The sequence below is a fragment of the Parambassis ranga genome, chromosome 20 (genome assembly GCF_900634625.1).
Source record: "Parambassis ranga chromosome 20, fParRan2.1, whole genome shotgun sequence".
NCBI classification, from domain to species: domain Eukaryota; kingdom Metazoa; phylum Chordata; class Actinopteri; family Ambassidae; genus Parambassis; species Parambassis ranga.
In genome coordinates, this window is record NC_041040.1 from 14,869,134 (window position 1) to 14,888,468 (window position 19,335).

The window sequence follows — 19,335 nt, forward strand, 5'->3', positions numbered from 1 at the left end:
AGCTTCAAAAGTTCATACTTAGAACAGCAACTGTTAAAAATGTCTGCAGCGTTTCACTCTTATGTGCCAGAGTTCAGCATCATGCTTATTGCAGATCGACTTCATATGCTCAGTGAACAAGCTGTCAGCTCATATCCATGTCTCCCCAGGCTAACATATTGTATATGTCAGTACTGAGGAACCAGGACAGTGTAGCACAGAAGATGATGTGCTTGTCAATAGTCGTTAGTGTAGAAGGCAACCTAAGCAGAAACCTGTGGTGCTCTGTGCGTCTGATGCTGTGCAGCTGACTTTGATGCCTGATTGTCATGCATGCTAAAACACAGAACCTCAGCTTCATATCCCCGTCAGCAGCGAGGAAAGCTGCTGTAGCTTTGGCAGGATGAATGAATTTGAAGGAGAACTCCCACTCAGAGAGAGCAGAGCACCTGAGGAGGAGTGGAACGCCATCACTGGCCTCTTCATTACTCAACACACACACACAGCCGGGACCAATGACTAAAGCAATTTATCAGAGGAATTGTGGCCAATGCCCTTTATGTGGGTGTGTGAACACATGTGAGGCACAGACAAAGAGATAAATGGAAGCCAACTAGAATTCTTGCCGCTTTGTGAAGCTGCCACAGAGTCCATTTACAAGCAGAAAGTTTTATAGTGTGGGCTGTTTCAAATGTTCGGGACCTGGTCCAGGTCAGGACTAGTCTAAAGTCAGGGGTCAGGTCTTCAGGGTCAGCCCAAGTCATGATCAAAGTAAGTCTCAGGTAAATCAAGCCTCAAGTCAGGCTTTGAGTCTCCTTTTGGGAGGGTCAGGCCGAATTCAGTTCCAAAATCCTCCAAGTAACTCTACAGGGTCCGGGTCAGTAAGGCCCCGTTCACACTGGAGAAAGTCATTCCAGCTAGAGTAGGATTGAGCCCAGACAGCCTTTAAGCTGGATGCGTTCAGACCTATTTTCAAATCTGGCTAGCACACAGTTGTGGCCGCACTCAATCCAGCTTCATCCAGCGTGTTTGCTGTTCTCCAAACCACTAGGTGGCGCCTCGTGATATGGCTAATAATGTGGCTAGCCGGATTCACTAGCCACATTTGCGTTCACACCTGAGCCACATTTGAGCCAATCGGCTAGATCCACCTCTCGAGGGTGGATCTAGCCGGCTTGAAATCAAACTGGATTCAGCCGGATTGGAGGTGTTCACACTCGGAAAAAAACACATCTGGATTGATCTGGATGCGGCCAAATCCTGCTTAAGCCACATTTTTTCCCCAGTGTGAACGGGGCCTAAGTCTTTATTTGACTGACTGACTGACTTTTAAGGGTAGTCAAGCCTGGTTCAAATCAATTCTCCATTTTGTCCTCAGTAACTTTTATACTAAATCCATCTTTGAGAGTTTAAGTCAAGCCCCAGTTTAATCTGAGTTAAGTAGTCTTGTCATGTCTTCAAGGAACATGCGTCACAGAGTCCAGCTATCATGACTCAAATCATCGAGATTCAAGATTTATGAGAGTGAAGCTCATTTTCAGCTGCTTCTGTGAAATCACGAGTCTCAAATTTCAAATAAGTCAAATCCAGTTCCAGTCAAATCACAGGTACGTTCCCATTTTCAATCTTAAAGAACTCGATTAAAAGATTTTCACTTTATTCACATAAGTCAAGCTCTCATGTCGAGTCAAACACACGCATGTCCTAAGAGAAGGTGTCAGACTGGAGCCTAACTGCACCATACTGGGAAGTCATTAAAACCAAAGACAAGGCGAGACTCTGTCTGACAGATTCAGATACACTGTGTAACACACACCTGAGGTCAGGTCTGGTACATCGAGTGAGACAGGTAACAAAGCCCCGGGGAAGAGCCTGTGACAGACTGGTTATATCACAGGCAAGAGAACACCGCAGACTTAACATCAGCCTCTGGGAGAGACTGCTGTCAGTGGATAGATCTGACATGAGCGCACAGGAATCACAACAGTGGATAATTGGAGGTTTATGAAATAAAATACAACATTTTTTCTTATTAATGTTGCACAGACACACACTCACCAGGAGACATACTGTAGAGTCCTGCAATAAACTTGCAAATCTCTGCACAGGCTTCTTTGTACTCTCCTGGGAGTTACTGAGCCAGGCAGTAAAGGAGCAGACATTGGGATGCAGCTCAGCCTCGCCACTGTCTGAGTCGTAAATATCCTCCCTCTATCTCCGTGTACCTCTGCCTCTCTGTCACTTTCCTCTTCTCGTCCTTACGTGACCCCTGACTGACTGACTGACTGCTGCCGACAATAACGTCCCTCCATGCTTGTCATAACCAGTAACATAATCCAAAAATAACATCAAGGTAAAATACTTTTAACACTCATGTTGAAGTGCATGAAGAAATATGGAAATATTTGCTCTCACACATCTGATCACACAGAAGATGATGCTCATCTAAACTACCGGTTTTTGGATGAGACTGATTTGATTTATCTCCATGTTCACTGTGCCATCCTGCACTAATGGAGTGAAATGAGATGCTGTGTCGACAAGGTGCCGCTTATTGGTTTGTTTGACAAAAAGACGAGAAGATTAGAGACGGAGTGGGTCAAAAGGAGAGATGAATGATCAAAAATCTTTTACAAACTTACTGATCAGCAGCCTTGAGAATAAGCATACTGCACATGGAGCTGAGCTGCCTTACCCTTTCCTCATTCAGATCCAAATCACAGGGGAAAACATTTGATCAAAGACTCATCTCTGCGTTCAGTCTCACAGTCAGACCTCTGTGGACTGTTACATCTCTCGGTGAAGCTGATCCTCCTGTCAGGCCAGCAGGCAGATTGATATATAAAGTCTGTCTCTCATGCTCTGCAACAATGATTATCGGACCAGTGCTCCTCAATGGGGCCACGGTAACGGATAACAAGCACATGCTCCTCCACGTAATGGCAGTCAAAGGTCTAAATTTACAGCAGGCAAACAGGCTGGGGGCGCTTTGATGATGCATTTGACCTAATCGATCAAAGATTGTATCACTGCTGGATGCCTCGCCTCCATTCTCCAACTTCTGAAGACTATTTTCACAACTCATTGAGTGGTTTTGACTGCAGCTCTTGATTTAGCTTCCCAGAGGCAGAGACAACCAGTTTGTTGAGTGTCTGTTTGGTGATAGTCTCCTTGCTGTGTGTGCTCCAGCATGGATCCTTGGCAGGCTTTGCATACGGCTGTCAAACCCCCAGAAGCTGGGAGATGTCAGGAGGAGAGGCTGTTACCGCTCTGTAAAGTGATCTATAACAGCATTTTTTACACAGGGCTAGATGTTGTAGCGCAGCCCTGTGCTGCAAGGCTTTTCAGCTCCTTCATCTTCCATCTCTTTGCTCCCCACATCTTTAATGTGATGTCATGCTTTCATCCCAGTAAGTATCTTTCTCCTTCAATTCTCTCATCTCATCTTCAAACTTCATGCTCTAAGTCCCTTAAAGCAAAGAGGCGTTTTTAAGCTGAGCCTGGAAGCTGGAAAATCTTCAGTAGAGGAAATCTTGCTATATTATGATTTATTAATTCAACATAGGAGAAACTGACTGTGCTGCATTGTTTGGTAGAGACATCAACCACCCGCTAATGAATTTTAAGACTAAACAATACATTTACAATAATGAAGTGTGAAATTAAGCTGCTCATTATCATTCAGCTCTGTAGTTATTCTGGCTGGAGAGTATGTGTTTGAATGTTACTGCATGTTCCAACACAGAGACATCACCATACAGGAAGTCTTCCACAAGCTAGACTGAATATTAAAAGCCTCTTAAATGCAAACCTTTTAAGGATAATTTTTCAATTTCTACCCAGGGCATGAAAACATCTTTGAAAAACTAGAACGTAATGGCCCTTAACTGGGCAGCCCATTAATACTATTGCACATTTGGCATCTGTAGCCTCTCCTGTCATAGGGCAGATATAACAGGGAAAGTCTGAGTCTTGGCTTTCTATTATTCCAGATTATGTTTGAGAGAAGCTTTCTAATTCTGGGGGGAAAATGAAGGAGGGGGAGCTAATGGAATTGATAGTAAAAACAGATAAGAGTTTAGGAGTCATCTTTATCAAGTTTATTCTTCCCACCAACGATAGAGGCAAGGTCATCCATCTAGTGATCCATCTGTCAGTTTAGATAACACAGATTCATGGTTGGATGGACTTAAAGGTAGGGTAGGAGATTTCATTCTGATGCACTTTTTGTTAAATTAGTGTAACTTCTCTTTACAATCCGATAGCAACCGATTAGTTCGTCAGTTCCGCTTTAATACGAAGAATATGAATCATCTGTGGAAGCTATAAAACACTAAAAACATCAGCCAATCCTACGAGGCGCCCCTGCGCAGAGTATTGGCTGGTTGTCACTCTCTTCCTGCTCTGTGTGCACCAGAGAGGTACGTGCATGATGGCCGAAGTCACAGACTGGTTGGGAGGCGTGGCTTCGGGGTGAGCTCAGAGAGAAAGGGGCGTGTGTTTACTTTCAAAATCTGACTGACTCTTACTGAGTTTTCAAAATCTCCTACCCTACCTTTAAGTTATTTCAGGAGTACCCAAATAATTCAATCTGTTTGTGAAGTCATAAAATGGATGGGATATTGTTGGAAACTTTCTCTCAGCATCATTCAGAAACATAAAAGAGTCGTTATTCACTTTGAAACCAGAAATTGTGCTGAATTATCTAACAAGTCTAAGAGGGATGGAATTGACTTTGCAAGGTCTGATAAAAACACAACACTGTCATCTGCGTACATTGCAACACGGTGTTCTGGGTCCCCGGTCTGAAAACCAAGGATTGAGGGGTGTGATCTGATTGCTACTGCTAGTGGCTCCATGGCTATTACAAAAGGTAGAGATGAAAGTGGTGAGCCTTGCCTTGTGCCAGAGAAATGGTTGGGATGTAAGGTAATTAGATGAAACCACTGCAGAGGAATTAGTAAATAGAATTTTAAATTTGACCCATTTACAAAAATAGTCACCAATCCCAAAACATCTAAGCACCTCAAGGACATAGGACCCCTCAACTGAATCAAAAGCCTTCTCTGCATCGAGTGACGAAACAGCGGAATCTGGGGAACCTAAAGCCAAAATCAATACAACAGTTTCAATTTATGTATTAGCTTGTCAAATGTCAGTCAGCTTGCTTTCCTACAGACAGGGCATTCCACCTAAAATCGCATCCTGACTGTATCACATTCTCACGGCAACTGAAAGAACCTGTTTTACTACGCCCTCCTGTGGTCATGGGAATGTAGTGAAACTGCTGTGTGAATATAAAATGGTGAAGAAGCTTGTTGCAAATGGAAGAATGTTGCCTCAGAAGATGCATTTGTGAGACGTCTTTTTGTCAAAAATTCAAGTTGTTTTGAGCACTATAAATATGCAGAGTGATGATGAATACAGGACAGAAACAGCAGACTGACAAACAAAAACAGGAAAAATTCTGGCTCATTTGCTTGTATAACAAGAAGATGAGTCAAGAGCGGAGTGACGGTCCATAAGAAAGGCTTCACCCTTCATTTACAGACTGCAGACCTCTCCACTGAAAAACTACTCTGACATCAAATGGATAGAAATATCATTTGAGGACACAGCTGCTCCACCTCCCACATACATTCAGCTCGGCAGCCTTTTTCAAAATAGAAGAGGCAAAGATATTTACTTTGTTTATATATTAAGCGCAAGCTGAAGCAATACCAGAACTATGGATCACAGCTGAATCACAGACAGAGCTGTATATCTGAGTGCAGAGGGTCAGCATCACGTCAGGTTTCCTGTACTGCCAGTGATGTGGTTGTCCTCCAACTGACCGTCCATCTGCAGCAGGTCTAACACCTGTCACACCTCACTGTCTGTCAGAGACGCCGATGGCAGACCTGCTGGTGGCCAAACAACCCGAGGGCACACTGACATGGTCTGAGCCTGGCAGAGGGAAAGGGTGACTCAGCTGGAGGAGCGGCGCTCAATAAAAATGCTCAACATGAGTCAAGCTCGAATCATTATTTATTTTTTCAAAGGCTACATTACTGATTTTGTCGAAACTGGGACTAATGTTTCAGTACATAGATGAATTTATTTCCCAGTGGATATAAATACAGCTTGTGCTGACTGAACTCTGAATAAAGAATTGATCAATAAATAAAAAGACAAGCCTGCTGCTAAATTATGAAATCGCCTCTCTTAAAGCCTGATTTTGATGTTGTGTTTTTCTGTTTTAAGATCCCTCCTTTTGTAAGCAATTGGTTAGCAACCTCCGTGGGGCATCCCATCCAATCACATCTTACTGTTCAATCTGTTCCCTGCCCTGATTGGTGAGGCAGAAGGTATTTTTAGCTCCACATTTTCAATAAAAGCAGACGGCTCTCCAGAGATTTTAAATTGAGACAAACAGACAAGCCAACACCACGGCAAAATAGCATGACACAGCAGTAGTAGTGCCACACAAAGGGTGCTGTCAGCCACCATCTATCCTCCAGCCGCACAGCGTGCATCACAAGGCCTCCCCGAACGCACCTCATACCCTCGTACTCAGAGCAGGTACACAGTGTTAAAAGAAGAGTCAGCGAGGCTTCATCATGCACAATCACAGCTCTGATACAAACCTTTGGCCCAGCGACAGCACAACCACTATTAGTGCACTGCAGCACAACTGCTGCAACATTAAACTGAGAGGGACCATTTGTCAAAGTGCTTTCCACCACAGGTCCTGTACGTGACGCTGTTTCTGAGGGGAGGAGAATTAACAGTGACCTCGTGCACCGCTCCAGACAGGCTCTGCTGAAAGGAAGCGAGTAAGAAACAAGGACGCTGTCCCAAGACCCGCGTCATCTCACAAAGTGTCATGCATGAACATGAAAGCAGTTTTATTTGCCTTGAGGGCGAGGGATTAAAAATGTAGTGGTGCAAGATGACAAACCAAAGGTTGTGCCTTGTGGGCATGAGTTAGGTCCTCCTCTTCCAAATGCAACATAAGAAGCCCGGGGTTATTACCATCACTGAGGAAAACACACAAACACAGTTAATCCCTTTAAATCAACAAGATGCCACTGGGTGGAACAGGGTGCTTGTCTCAACATGCTGAGTTCTGAGGGACAAAAACAAATTCAGGGTGTCAAGTCTGACTTCATCATTCCTGCTGAGAATAAAGGAAACAATGATTCCTAGGCTGGATGCTGAGCCCTTCCATCCATCTGATCATTAGAACAGGTCAGAATCATGTCTGAACAAGCAGCCTGATCACTTTTCTGGTCGATCTTACTGGGTTCAGGTTGGTAACATGAACACAACCAACTAAGAGTCATACAAAAACGTTTGGCTAAGAATCTGATGAAGAGAAGCAGAGAGAGTGTGAGGACGGGGTTCACAGAGAGCCTCTTCAACCACCAAAATCTTGCTGAAAGTTAACAACATCGAAATGAGTATTTGTCAAACAGACCAATGCCAATATAACGCATCATGCCGATACACATCAGAAGAAGAAGGAAAGCTCAGGCTGAACTGTTTGTAGCTCATAACATGTGATGTGAGTAGACATTGTTGAATATTTAAGCATCACAACTGAATATAAAGTGCTGTTTCTTTCACATTTCATATGCGGCCTGTTTACGGCTCTCGTAGTGCAAGTAAGGAAGCTGATGTAATCATGAGAGGAAATACTAGCAAAGGAAGCCCCGAACAATACTGCAAAGTGGAATTTGCAACATGTAGGAGAGCAAAACTTGGACAATAGACAGAGGAATCCACACTTATCTGGTGATCTCACCGAGAGTGTCTATGAAGCACACAACAGCTATGTCCGGCACAGGACAGGAAACGAGGCCCTTTGTCACATTCAGGAATGTCCAGTGGTAGACACAGCAAGCCCGAGCTGTACCCAAGAATGTGCCTCGCAACAGAGGAAATTCATCTTGTTTCCACTGTGGTTCTATTCACTTCCTGTCTTAATTCAAACACACCGTCTTCACTCCATGCGCACATCCCTAATTTTACCTCTTGACGCAGCCTCTTGTCGGGCGACAATGGCAGGAACGAGAGGCAGTAGGGAAGGGTGTTTTTTTGGAGCTGTGTGGGGAGGGGGTGTATTGTACCTCGTTTCCTTGAGCTGTGCAGCAGAGAGCCAGCTGTGACGAGCGAACAAGAGCAGCAACATCCGTACAGAACATCCAAGGTCTCCAGATTTCCCGCTGGGCAATGACCACATGTCCCAAAAAGCAAGAGAGATGGAGGGAAAGATGTTGTATTGTTCTCCTCCTCCTCCACACCACTCCATCCCCCACCATTAGTGAGACGGATTAACTCCAGAGCTGCTATTCCTGAGTGTGTCTGGCTGGCTCTATATGCTGACACACACACACACACACACTTCAATTAGGCCTTCTCCATGAGATTTGGGCTGACAGACGGCCGCAGATGCACTCTACAAAAACACAACAAGGACAACTGGCCTGAAACTGGAGAGTTTACTCATGGATGAGCAGCCTAATTCTCCAAACAGACTAAAGGCCTAATCAGCCAATTACACCAAGACTAAACTGCATTTGTTGCGACACACACACACACACACACACACGTACTTGTCTGAGTGTGTGAATGGCAGATTCTTTGATCCTCTTGAGTTTTCTATGCAGACAGGGGTGACACGTCTTCAGCCACCCCAGGAGAGAGCAGTGGTAAAAGAATTTGTGTTTGCTTTAGATCTGGACGTGTAAGATTTGATGGAAAAGGAGTGACGGCTGTGATGACTTGAGTCTGCACTCCCTGCGGCTCTGACCTGGAGATGACAAAGGATCTGACGGCGTGGGGACCTGACAGGGTTGACATTTTAAAGTGAGATCCTACTGAGGCCGATCCAGTGGGTGTCCAGTTACAGTGGAGGAGATGTGATGGGTCCTTACATATTTGGATTAATATCACACAGCAGACAGGAGCCTGTGGTGGAAGCATCGTTAACAGAGAAGCAGCAAAACACGAATTACAACCAGCAGAGATATTTCAAAGAGTATTAAAAGTGTCTTTTAATACATTGGAGAAGATAGCAGGCGATATTTGTCTGGCTCTGCAGACATGTGTGACACAGCGTGATGTCATCAGCAGAGGCAAGGGAGAGTTTCGAAATGTATTCAAAATATTTTCTATTGCTGACAGTAGATATTCACATGCTGACAGCCATGTTTAGCGCTACAAAAACTAGCTGGCACACTGGCTGACAGGCTAACAGATCTAATGCTGCTAAGACACAAACCAAGATATTTGTCTATTTTTTGTTCATAGTGCACTGGCAAATCCACTGTAACGCTAAATACTAATAGTCACAATGACCACACTAACACTGTTATAGCAAGATTATTTAGTATGTTACTTGTTATGCAGTACAAGCACAAACACCACAAAATGAATAAAAAAATGACTCTTTGATGACAAAAAAAAATCAATGAACCAATCCGTTCAGCTCTGAATTCAAAGAACTAATCTGGATGTTTACCTGAAAAATGAAAAGCCTTTCACAAACATCTACCTTCTTTACACGCCTCAGTCTCAAAGATGCTAATTAAACATGCTGTCAGACTAAAACCTCCAATTACACACCGAAATCTTGGTGTGTGCAGAAATAATCCGCGTGAAACTGGGTTGATAATTGCTGTCCTGCTCACAGCATCAGGCTGAGCCGCTGTCAACAAAACAAGCCAATTATTCTAAATCGGTTGTGAAATTTTCCAAAGTAAAATGGAGGATCTGAGCTGAGCGGCAGACACCACAGACCAGGAGCGCACAAGCTACAGCAGGATACATGTTGAGTAATACAAAGACAATAGTTATCTACATTGAGGTTTGATGTTGCGTTGAGCTTCATGCAACAGGATCAGGATCAGGGTGTAAGCTCCTTAAAGGGACTTCAGCACATCGTCTATATAATTGTTCCTGTAGGTGTGAAGTGGACTTAACTGTTAAGATGTTGATGCATCCATCAAATATCTCGGACAGATCCCTATCACATAACTGATGAAGCAATCAGTGCAACCATTCAGCACACTAATTACCAACACCAGCCCAGGACACCCAGCAGGCAGCTTCTCACTGTGTGTGTGTGTGTGTTTAAAATGCTTTCCAGGAGAAAAATGTCTCACCAATAGATGCTTAATTACCAGAGGATGAGGAGCTTTGGTTCGCCTGTGCCATCATTCATGGCTGAATTAATGAATAGGTAAACAGCAGAGGAACAAGCCAGACTCAGCATGGTTGGGGATTAGATCTGTGACACCACACACACACACACACACACAGAGTCAGTCAGCAGTGTTTAGTATTATGGATGAAGCGGTGGTTAGACTCCACAGCTGGAGGTGGAGCTGAGAAGAGCTGAACTTCAGACAGTCGATGAGTGAGTGTTAAACCACAGGTGATCCACGCCCCTCGGTTCTTACATCAAACAGCTGAAAGAGTGCACAACATAATGTTTGCTTCATATCAACAGAAAACGTAGGTGAGATTAACTTCCACGTCTCCGCCCATCAAGCGACGGATAAACAAAAAATTAAAGTTAAAACTATCACAGGTCTTCACACCATTACCTGGAGGGACGAAAAGTAGAGGAAATGATCTGAGTCCTGAGCTGCCCTGTGGTGCAATCTGCTACATCACCACTAGATGTCACTAGATCCTTCACACTGCTCCTTTAAAAAGTCATTAGAAATAAGTTATTTTTATTTTTCTTGTATTAAATTAGTGTTAATGTTTTATACTGCAATATAAAAACTGACACATACACCACAGATATAGTTTGATTTTGTAAAACATGGAGGAATCCTCCCATGGTTATCATGTCCTGTTTTTATTTTCACTTCATGTTAGTCTCAGCTGTGTGTCTTCAAATTTAAGGGATTTTAATCTGAGATGAAGAATAATCTGTTTCCTTCGCTGTTTTCTTCCAGTAGAAACTACACCTGTTGTCTGTCTTGCTGATTGATCGGATGTAGCTGTGTCTGTACGAACCATGAGTATCCTGCAAGACTCAAGTCTGCGGAGAATTACTGAGAGTCAAAACTGACCCAGAAAAAAATCGGTGCCAGACCAAGTGAATGTCAATGGCATTCCAGCGGCCTGTTTATGGCTCATAGTTAAATGTCAAATGCTCGGCCCCCGAGGGGACACGGACAGAGCTGGCTGAGAAAGAATGTGCAGGTGTCTGTTGCTCCATCAGTCTGCTGCTTCTGTCTCCTCTGTGATATAGGACATGGGACAGTGTGGCAGCGGGATATATTATTAGTGGAAGAGTGAAGAATGGATTGAGTGCCCAGGGGGAAAGCAGAGGAGGCAGACAGACCTCACTGACGTTATTTTAGGAGCTGCTGTGGTGACAATGTTTGGAGGGGATGACAAAGCTGTGCGCGCATCTGATATAAAGGAGCATTCCAAGAGGTTTTACACACTGTTGTCACTTACAACAAATCACTTATACAAAACAGGTAATTACTGTGCGAAACGTGCAAACCAAACAATGTGTGTGTTCAAGCTGCTGTCAGCTATTGTTGTAATTGTTGTCTATTGTGTGGAACTGTAAGGCTCAGGTGAGCTGAACAAAACCTCCTTTTTCTGGTTGGTAGTGGCTGATCAAATGTCTTCTTTTCTTTCCCTACAGCAATGTTACAGTGCACCACAGCATCCACATAAATGTATTTTATACTCCTTAAAACCTGTCTTGATAAAAAAAAAAGACTTTTCATCAAGGTGAAGGACTTCTTTTGACTATTTGATTGCAACTGCCCGGGGGAAAGGTTAGCCTCACCACAGGTACCTATTTAGCATCAGTTTCCAACGTGCAGACCTGTTGTTTTCTATCACTTTAAAGTTTAGGCAACGAAACTACTTGTTCAGGTGTAGGAAAAGATCCCAGTAGCATGTTGATAAAGGTAAAAAGTCTTATTTGATGGAAGAAGACCAGCACAGACTGCTGTAAATGTTAATAATCGACGCTAAAATGGTGACATCCAAACCCAAAAGACCACCTATTGTGTTGTTATAGACGAGGACATGCTGCATGTTTCTGGCATATTTATCAGTGGCAACCTTTCAGTGTATGTACATTCCCTTCTCCATACCCACGCATAAGAGATCTACTCGCAACCACACAGCACATAATGGACACAATGCAAAGGAGCATTATTGCATTTGATTTGAGGTCCTCTTAATTATAACAGCACGGTGCAGTGAACTGATACATGTCTGTGCTTGCAGTGATTCATGCACTCATCATTTCTGAAGGAACAAAAGAAAAAGTAAAAACTCTTACTGTATCTACAAAGAAACCAAGAAAAATATTGAATTATCACAGCAGCACCAGATGTGTAAAACTCTCAGTACAGTGCTTAAAGGGAGCTGAAGAATAATTGCAGCAACTACAGCGTGTTGTGACAGAGCTGCAGTGTGTGTTTACTGCACAAACAGCCTGCGCAGCCACCAGTGTGTCCAATTTATTTGCAGCTTCTGACGAACCCAAAACGTCAAGTCATCTCTTCTCTTCAAAGGACACTCTCCTCTTCACGAGGGAGGAGGAGGGATGCTGCTGGTAGATGGGAGGCATTCCAGCAGCTTCAGCAGCAGTATCATTTGTTCAGTGCCATTCTCAGTACATACAATATGGGATAATCTGGGTGTGAACATGAATCCTGTGGATGAGAGGTCCTGGGTCACATGTGAAAGCTGCTGTCCAGTCACAGTCTGTCGTCGTGATTTTGCTCTTTTTCGTTGCCAATCCTGTCACTCCAGCATCAACGTCCTCTCCGCAGGATAATGTCACTGTCTCCATGGTGACGTGGCTGCCACAAACCACCATCCCTGCCACAGCCACCAGCACCACAAACGAACACAAACCAGACCAAGTCCCACGGTGTCGTTTTACATGCCGCTCTGTGTATTTAAATTAATTTGCCGGGGCTGATGCCTCGCCCTGTCTTGTTCTGTATAATGCTGTCTCAGATTACCAGACAGCTTTCCAGGCCCCCCCTCGAGACACAAATCTCTCTGACTGGAGAGCGAGACAGAATGGGAGAGAACCGTAAACTGTATGCTGCTCCCTAATTGGGGGTGACAAGTGTTGATGGTTTCACATCTGAGGAGATCTCCCAGAGGTGGTTCATGAAACGATTACAATGAAATGTCAGCTCCCGTGGAACCTTCGGCGAGCGAGACATCAGAAACATACTGTATCTCCATTATTGTTTCCATGCTCATCATCATGTAGCTAAAAAGTTCCCTGGAAAAATCACATTTCCTGTTTTTTCTTACATCCTCTCACCATGGCCAACGACTTGGCTCTCGTCATGTGTATGAAGAACATCAGCTGCGGCACTATTCATTCCATCAATCAGACTCTCCAGCAGCCATGAAATGAGCCATACAGGGAGGGCACATAAGAAAACAATGGGTTTATATACTCCGAATTTCCTTTCCTGGCTCCCGTTACTTGGATTTTGTGAGGGGTAACAATCAAGTCCTGGCCTTGGCAGGTGATTACACATGCATGCAAATGGTGTGTGTGTGTGTAGGGAAGGAACTGCTTTGATTAGCAAAGCAGGAAGGGTAAAGTAAAGATGACCACTTAAGAGGAGATACAGGGAGTTGTTCCCTCTTGTCACCTCTTTCCGCCACAACAATTAGCTGCTGACAGTGACTTAGGAGCCCAATAATAAGCTCTAGCTTGGCAGGGGTGGGACGGAGGGACTCGTTCCCTAACATATGGTGCCACTTTAATCTGCAGTCTCTATCAGACGAGTCTGCCTGTTACACAAGGTTTGATTTTAACCGATTACACGCTCAAAAGCTTGAAGCAAAGATGAGACACATAATGGAAGCAACTGTATGCATCCACAAAGTAGAACTGACGAGTGAAATGGTCTTTTATGCTTTTGGGTGCTGATATTCCAAATATCCTGACAGAAGAAGTTGCCAAGGAAACCAGAGAGTAGAGCCTCTCTCTCTCTCTCTCTTTTTTGTTGCACTTTTCTGGATGAGAAGGTGGAGTTTTGCTTCCTTGTTAGCTGGGGTCATCCATTAGAGCCTCTCAATAATCCTCAGAGGTGAGCCCAGCCCGAGACCCCGTAATCATCAGGCTGACACCTGCTATTGCCCCCCCCCCCAACCATCACATGACCCCCCAGGTTGGGTTTGCAGGGGTATAACGTGCAGCTCCCCCAGGCCTTCTCGTAATCCCATTAAAACCCAGTCATCTGCACTGCATTCAAAATGTGCTGATTGATCCTAAACCGCAGAACTTCTTCGTCCACAAAGGACTCAACTGTTTCACTTTTCACATGTGGGTGCATCTCGGCGTGATCTCTCTTTAAAAGACAGTTGTATTAAAGGGACTTATGATGCTGACAACAAACGCTGTTCATAAAGAACATAGACGACAAACAGCAACTAATGACTGTCTCCCAGACTTTAAGCGCCTGTCTGTGAAGAAATACCACTTTTATAGACTACAGGGATAAAGACCGGAGCTAAGCCGACCCTTATGACTTCCACGTACAAAAGAGAAGCAGTACCTTTGCACAGACTATTTAGTGTCTAACAAAGCCTGTGTTAAAGCAGCTGAAATACAAACCGTTTCCTTCAGAATAGAATTAGCAATATAACAAAGTAGAGGAAAAAGTAATTGGAATGTATCCTCTGGTAATCATGAATCTTTGTACCAAAACTCCAAATACTTTGAACCATAATGGTGGACTGTCTGCTAGCGTGGCTAAAAATAGTGCTTTAGCTGAAAAATCGAAACGATTTTCATTCCACACTACAAACCCGTCGGTGCAGCTTTTCACTCTCTAAACCTGCTGAACTTTTCCCTCAGCCTGCTGTGTAATCTCTATCAAATATTCCTTAAAGAACTCTAAAGCAAAAAATCTCCTTACATAACACATGTACCGCAGCTTTGTACCGAGATGGAACTGATGGGGTCTTTCCGCCCCTTGGGTCCCTCTTGGCACAGAGGGTGACCATCAGTGGGTGGAGGTGCAGATTGGAGTGGCATGGCTGCAGCTGAGGAATGTGAAGAATTCCCCTTGTAAACACCTCATGCTCGGACGGTCCCCACACTCTTATCTCCCCATGCCCACTACCCCCCCCTTTAATCATCATAATGGTTATTCATTACCAACGCCCCCTTCCTCTCCTTCTATCTGTCTTTCCTGTGGGGCCCGACGTGGTCGAGGCAGGTGGCTTTGCCAACAAATCTTTTGTTTACCTGAGGAACCGCATGGTATTCACTCTGTTACCCCCCAGCGGGCTCACAGAGCCGGTTCTTATCCTACTGTATACAGTGTAATGGCTTTCAAATGTCAACACCTTGAAAGGGAGGCATTTTTTGGAGGTTGGGCAGTTCTGCTTGGCTGGCTCAGGCTCCTTCTGGTCCTATGGGAACATTTCGATAGGATCATAAGTGGCTGAGGGGGGGAATTTATCTTTTTGAAGAGACCAGCTTTAGCTTGCTTTTGAGCATGGCACCTCCCCTTGTAGTTCCTGTGTATGACCCCCCCACCCACCACCACCACCCCCTACTCAGCTTAAATAAAAGTCATTTCATAAGCAGCTGAGGGCCTTCATTAATACTGCATGGCATTTAGAAAACGCAGGCTGGCATTGCTCCCTTTGCTTAGGTGAAATCCTGTTTGTGCCGCTTTCAGGATGGAGGAAGGTGCGAAGTCCATCCTGAGCACCACGAGGGGGCCCATGGGGGCTACATTCCACCTCATGGTGTACCACTCTCTACCAGTCATGAGGGACGCTTACTTACAAAACCTGCTCCTAATGCCATAGGCACACACACACACACACACACACACACACACACACACACACACACACACACACACAATACTTTCCCATCAGCTCTGACTTTTTGCTGCAAGTGGCAGAAACCAGATTTTTTTCCTTTTCCTGACAAATCCCTGATAAGTTTGTTTAAAAGAGGTCTGCCGCTGTGGATGGGACAGCTGATATTTTCCGCCTGTTTTTCAGACTTTTCCTGACAATGGTGATAAGAGAGCAGCTGTGGAGATTGTTTACCCGCTGCCCTCTGAACATTCTTCCAGCAGTCACCAGAAGATATCCCACCAAATAGGAAGGTGTTGAAATGACCTGTTACGCTGCACACATTGGAACGCAGCATTTCCATCTCTATATTACAGCCATGCAACATCTATTGTGCTCAGTCATACTGCCTACTGTACTTCTTTGGATTTTTATTGACTCTCACACTCTTGTACTTAATTGTATTTAATGTAACTTGATACTTCTGGCAAAAGAATTTCCTCCAGGATTAATAAAGTTTTATCTTATCTTATCCTAAATGCATGTGATGATAACCTATGTGAGAAATCCTCTGAACATAAAGATCCTCATGTCATTTTTTAAGTCCTTGTTTTGGTATGTCAAGTTTTTGAGAGCATTATTTTGATACATACACACACACATATATATATGTATATATTAATATATATAATCTGATAAATCTGAGAGTTAATCATGCCAGAGATGACAATGATGGGGTATTTGTTGAGATCTTTTAGCATATACTGTACATCTAGCTGTGTAATGCTACTTGGTGGCAATGTCAAAAAATATGTGGAACAATTGAAAACAGCCCTTATACTCTTTAAAAAAACAGAACAAGGAAACAAGTGTGGAAACAAGTTTTACATATGTAACAGGGAGCAACAGACGGCTTCAGAGGGCAAACGTGTCTACGTAGCCTCCACACTGGATGAAGTCCCACAATCCTTCACTCTCCATAAAAAATAGCTAGTCAAGGAAAAATGTTTTAAAAACTGTTGGTTGTAAAAGCAACGAAGCAATGAACAACGTGACATTTTGAACAGATATTCATGATCCTCGCAGGACATTTAATTTTCTGATTTAAACAAACTAAAGATACTGTAAACAAACGCAACGAATCTCGAACAACCTGTTCGTACAAACAGTGATATTAGATGATGTCTCTCTGTGGTTCCTGAGCATCGTGCACAAAGAATAAATGTCCTCATTAGTGTTTAGTGCTTTCCTCATATGTTCCCTAATACCCATTCATGGTATCACAGCATGTCAGCATGCCCCGAGGAAGCTGTCAGCTACACATGTCAGTACCCCCGCTGACCCGGCTCCCTCCCCCCCTCAAACCCACTGCATGCACACATGGCACTGGAGGATTGTCCCCCTGAACAAAGGAGTGGGGGGTTTCTGTGGAGAACAGGCAACCAAACATTCCTGCTACAATGGGGAGAGTGGTCGGCAGGTTCAATTAGGACACGCTTTAAAGCCTGCTCTATACACCGTTCCCTGAAAACAAATGAAGGTATTTAGGGAAGCAGTCTGTTCACAGCGCTCCAACATTTTAAGAGAGTTTCTCCTATTATCTGCTTTGTTGCTGCCATGTTGCCAGAGAAATAAACCACTTGAGGGGCACTTTGGGGGAGAGATCTTTGAGCTGGCTTTACCCTCCTCCTGCCTTCAAAAACTTTATCCCTGAAAACAAACCTGCCACATCTGTAACTAAGCTGGGTTAGACGACCCAAGAGTCACCCAGAGTCAACAGAAACACTGGAGGAAACATGTCAGTGTTTGGCCACATTCACATGTTTGCTGGACATGACTACATTTAACACACACATATAAATCCTCCTTATCTGCTTTCCAGGTGCTTTCAGGCAAGCACCAGCAGCCCAGCGTATGGCAAATAACATCTACATCATGTAGCACATGACCTGATGGTGTATAAATTGGAATGTTCTGCAGTACTGACAGTGATCTGATGCCCAGGTCTTCATGTCTGTCACTGCCTCTGTTGCTCATAATTGCCTGGAAACCCTCACATCGGATGCACAGCCTGATCAATAAGCTGAGGTATTCTAAGGACAATCGATGAAACACCTCTGAGAGGCGCAGAGCGGAGGATGATGTGCCTCATCAGAGGAGGACAGATAAACTGGTGTACTCACCAATTACACAACATGCACCGTAACGTCGGGTACTTGGCGTATCCGAGAGAAGAGAAACCCCGAAGCCTCTGTCACACTTCACACCATCCGGGCGCACATGTTGCCAAGTCCCCCTCCGAGAAATGTCAAAATCATCAGCTCCAGCGAGGAAGCCAGCGAAGCGGACTGCAGCCGGACCGTGTCGCTGTGAGTTCCGATGTGTCCAGACTACTCTGGACAGGATGCGCAGGGGCGCCACCCTTCGCTGGACCTCTGGACTTCAGCGCCCACCTTTCCTCTCTCAGCCCCGATAAGTAGCGGGACGTGAAGCAACTCTCCGCCTCGAGGCAGCGTGATGCGCGGCCACTGCTGATGAGACGGTCCGTGCTCGCTAACGCTCGGTGCGCAATTAAAGAGGCGCGCAGGACGCCGGTGCCACCCACTGAAGGAGGGCTCCGAGTGTACGAACAGGGAATTTTAATAAGCACGCTGCAGAGTTTCCTCCCTGAACGGAGAGTCGTGCTGAAAATTCACTGTCCCAGCGGAAAACATTAAAGTTACCTTACAGTGGAGGGGGGTGACGCAATGACGACAGAAAGCGTCACTGAAACTCAACTCCTGGCCACCTGCCAGTCAGCAGGGCGGGACACCGGCCCACCTCTGTGGGACACCTGTTGACTGAAAGCAGTTCCACGCTGAGTGGACTGACCAGCCAGGGACAGCAGCGTGGGAGGCTCTCCCACAGAAAAAAGACACGTTTAAATATGAAATGATCATAATATAATTAGAAAACTTATTCTATAGAAATTCTTATGTGCAGACAAAAGAAGCAAATATGGAGACCATAAAAGCTTTTTATCTTAAGAGTGTTAAGAATTATGCCCCCAGATGATTTCAGCCCTCTAACCTTATGTAATAAGTACATTTGAAAGCTTTGTTTTTATATTAAATGAAAATTAAGTCAAAATAAGAACCTGTGGAACAATATATTAAAGTCAGAGCTGAGCTTCAGACACATTATTAAAAATAAATCAAGGTGATATGAGTCAGACCTCACTTTTAAAATCTATATATTGCAGTATGAATGCTTCACATTTATGCAACAAACTGCCTTCCTCCTCAAATCCCACACCTCAGGCCTGATTCTGTTAAGGAGGCCGTCAGCGGTCCATCCATTACGAGGTTAAACCACTTATCTGTCCATATGGGAGGCAACCGGGGCCCTCCACCCTCAGCTAGCACCCTGTTATGTTGAATCAAAGACCTAAATGAGTAAACAAAATCTGGTGTTTACTAGAAAGCGAGATTAACAGACAAAAATATTGATGTTTGGAGAGAGAACGTGACAGATCCAGCCCCAAACCCCAAG

The 19,335-nt window shown here is 44.4% G+C and overlaps 1 protein-coding gene across 1 annotated transcript in view; it reads right to left on the reverse strand.

Moving 5' to 3' along the window:
* Window positions 1-18,508, reverse strand: part of tmem108 (transmembrane protein 108) — a 37,310-nt gene extending 18,802 nt beyond the window's left edge. The window contains exon 1 of the mRNA XM_028433233.1: window positions 17,988-18,508. The gene's annotated coding sequence lies outside the window, so the exon portion shown is untranslated. The remainder of the gene's footprint in view (window positions 1-17,987) is intronic.
* Between the last annotated feature and the right edge of the window lie 827 nt (window positions 18,509-19,335).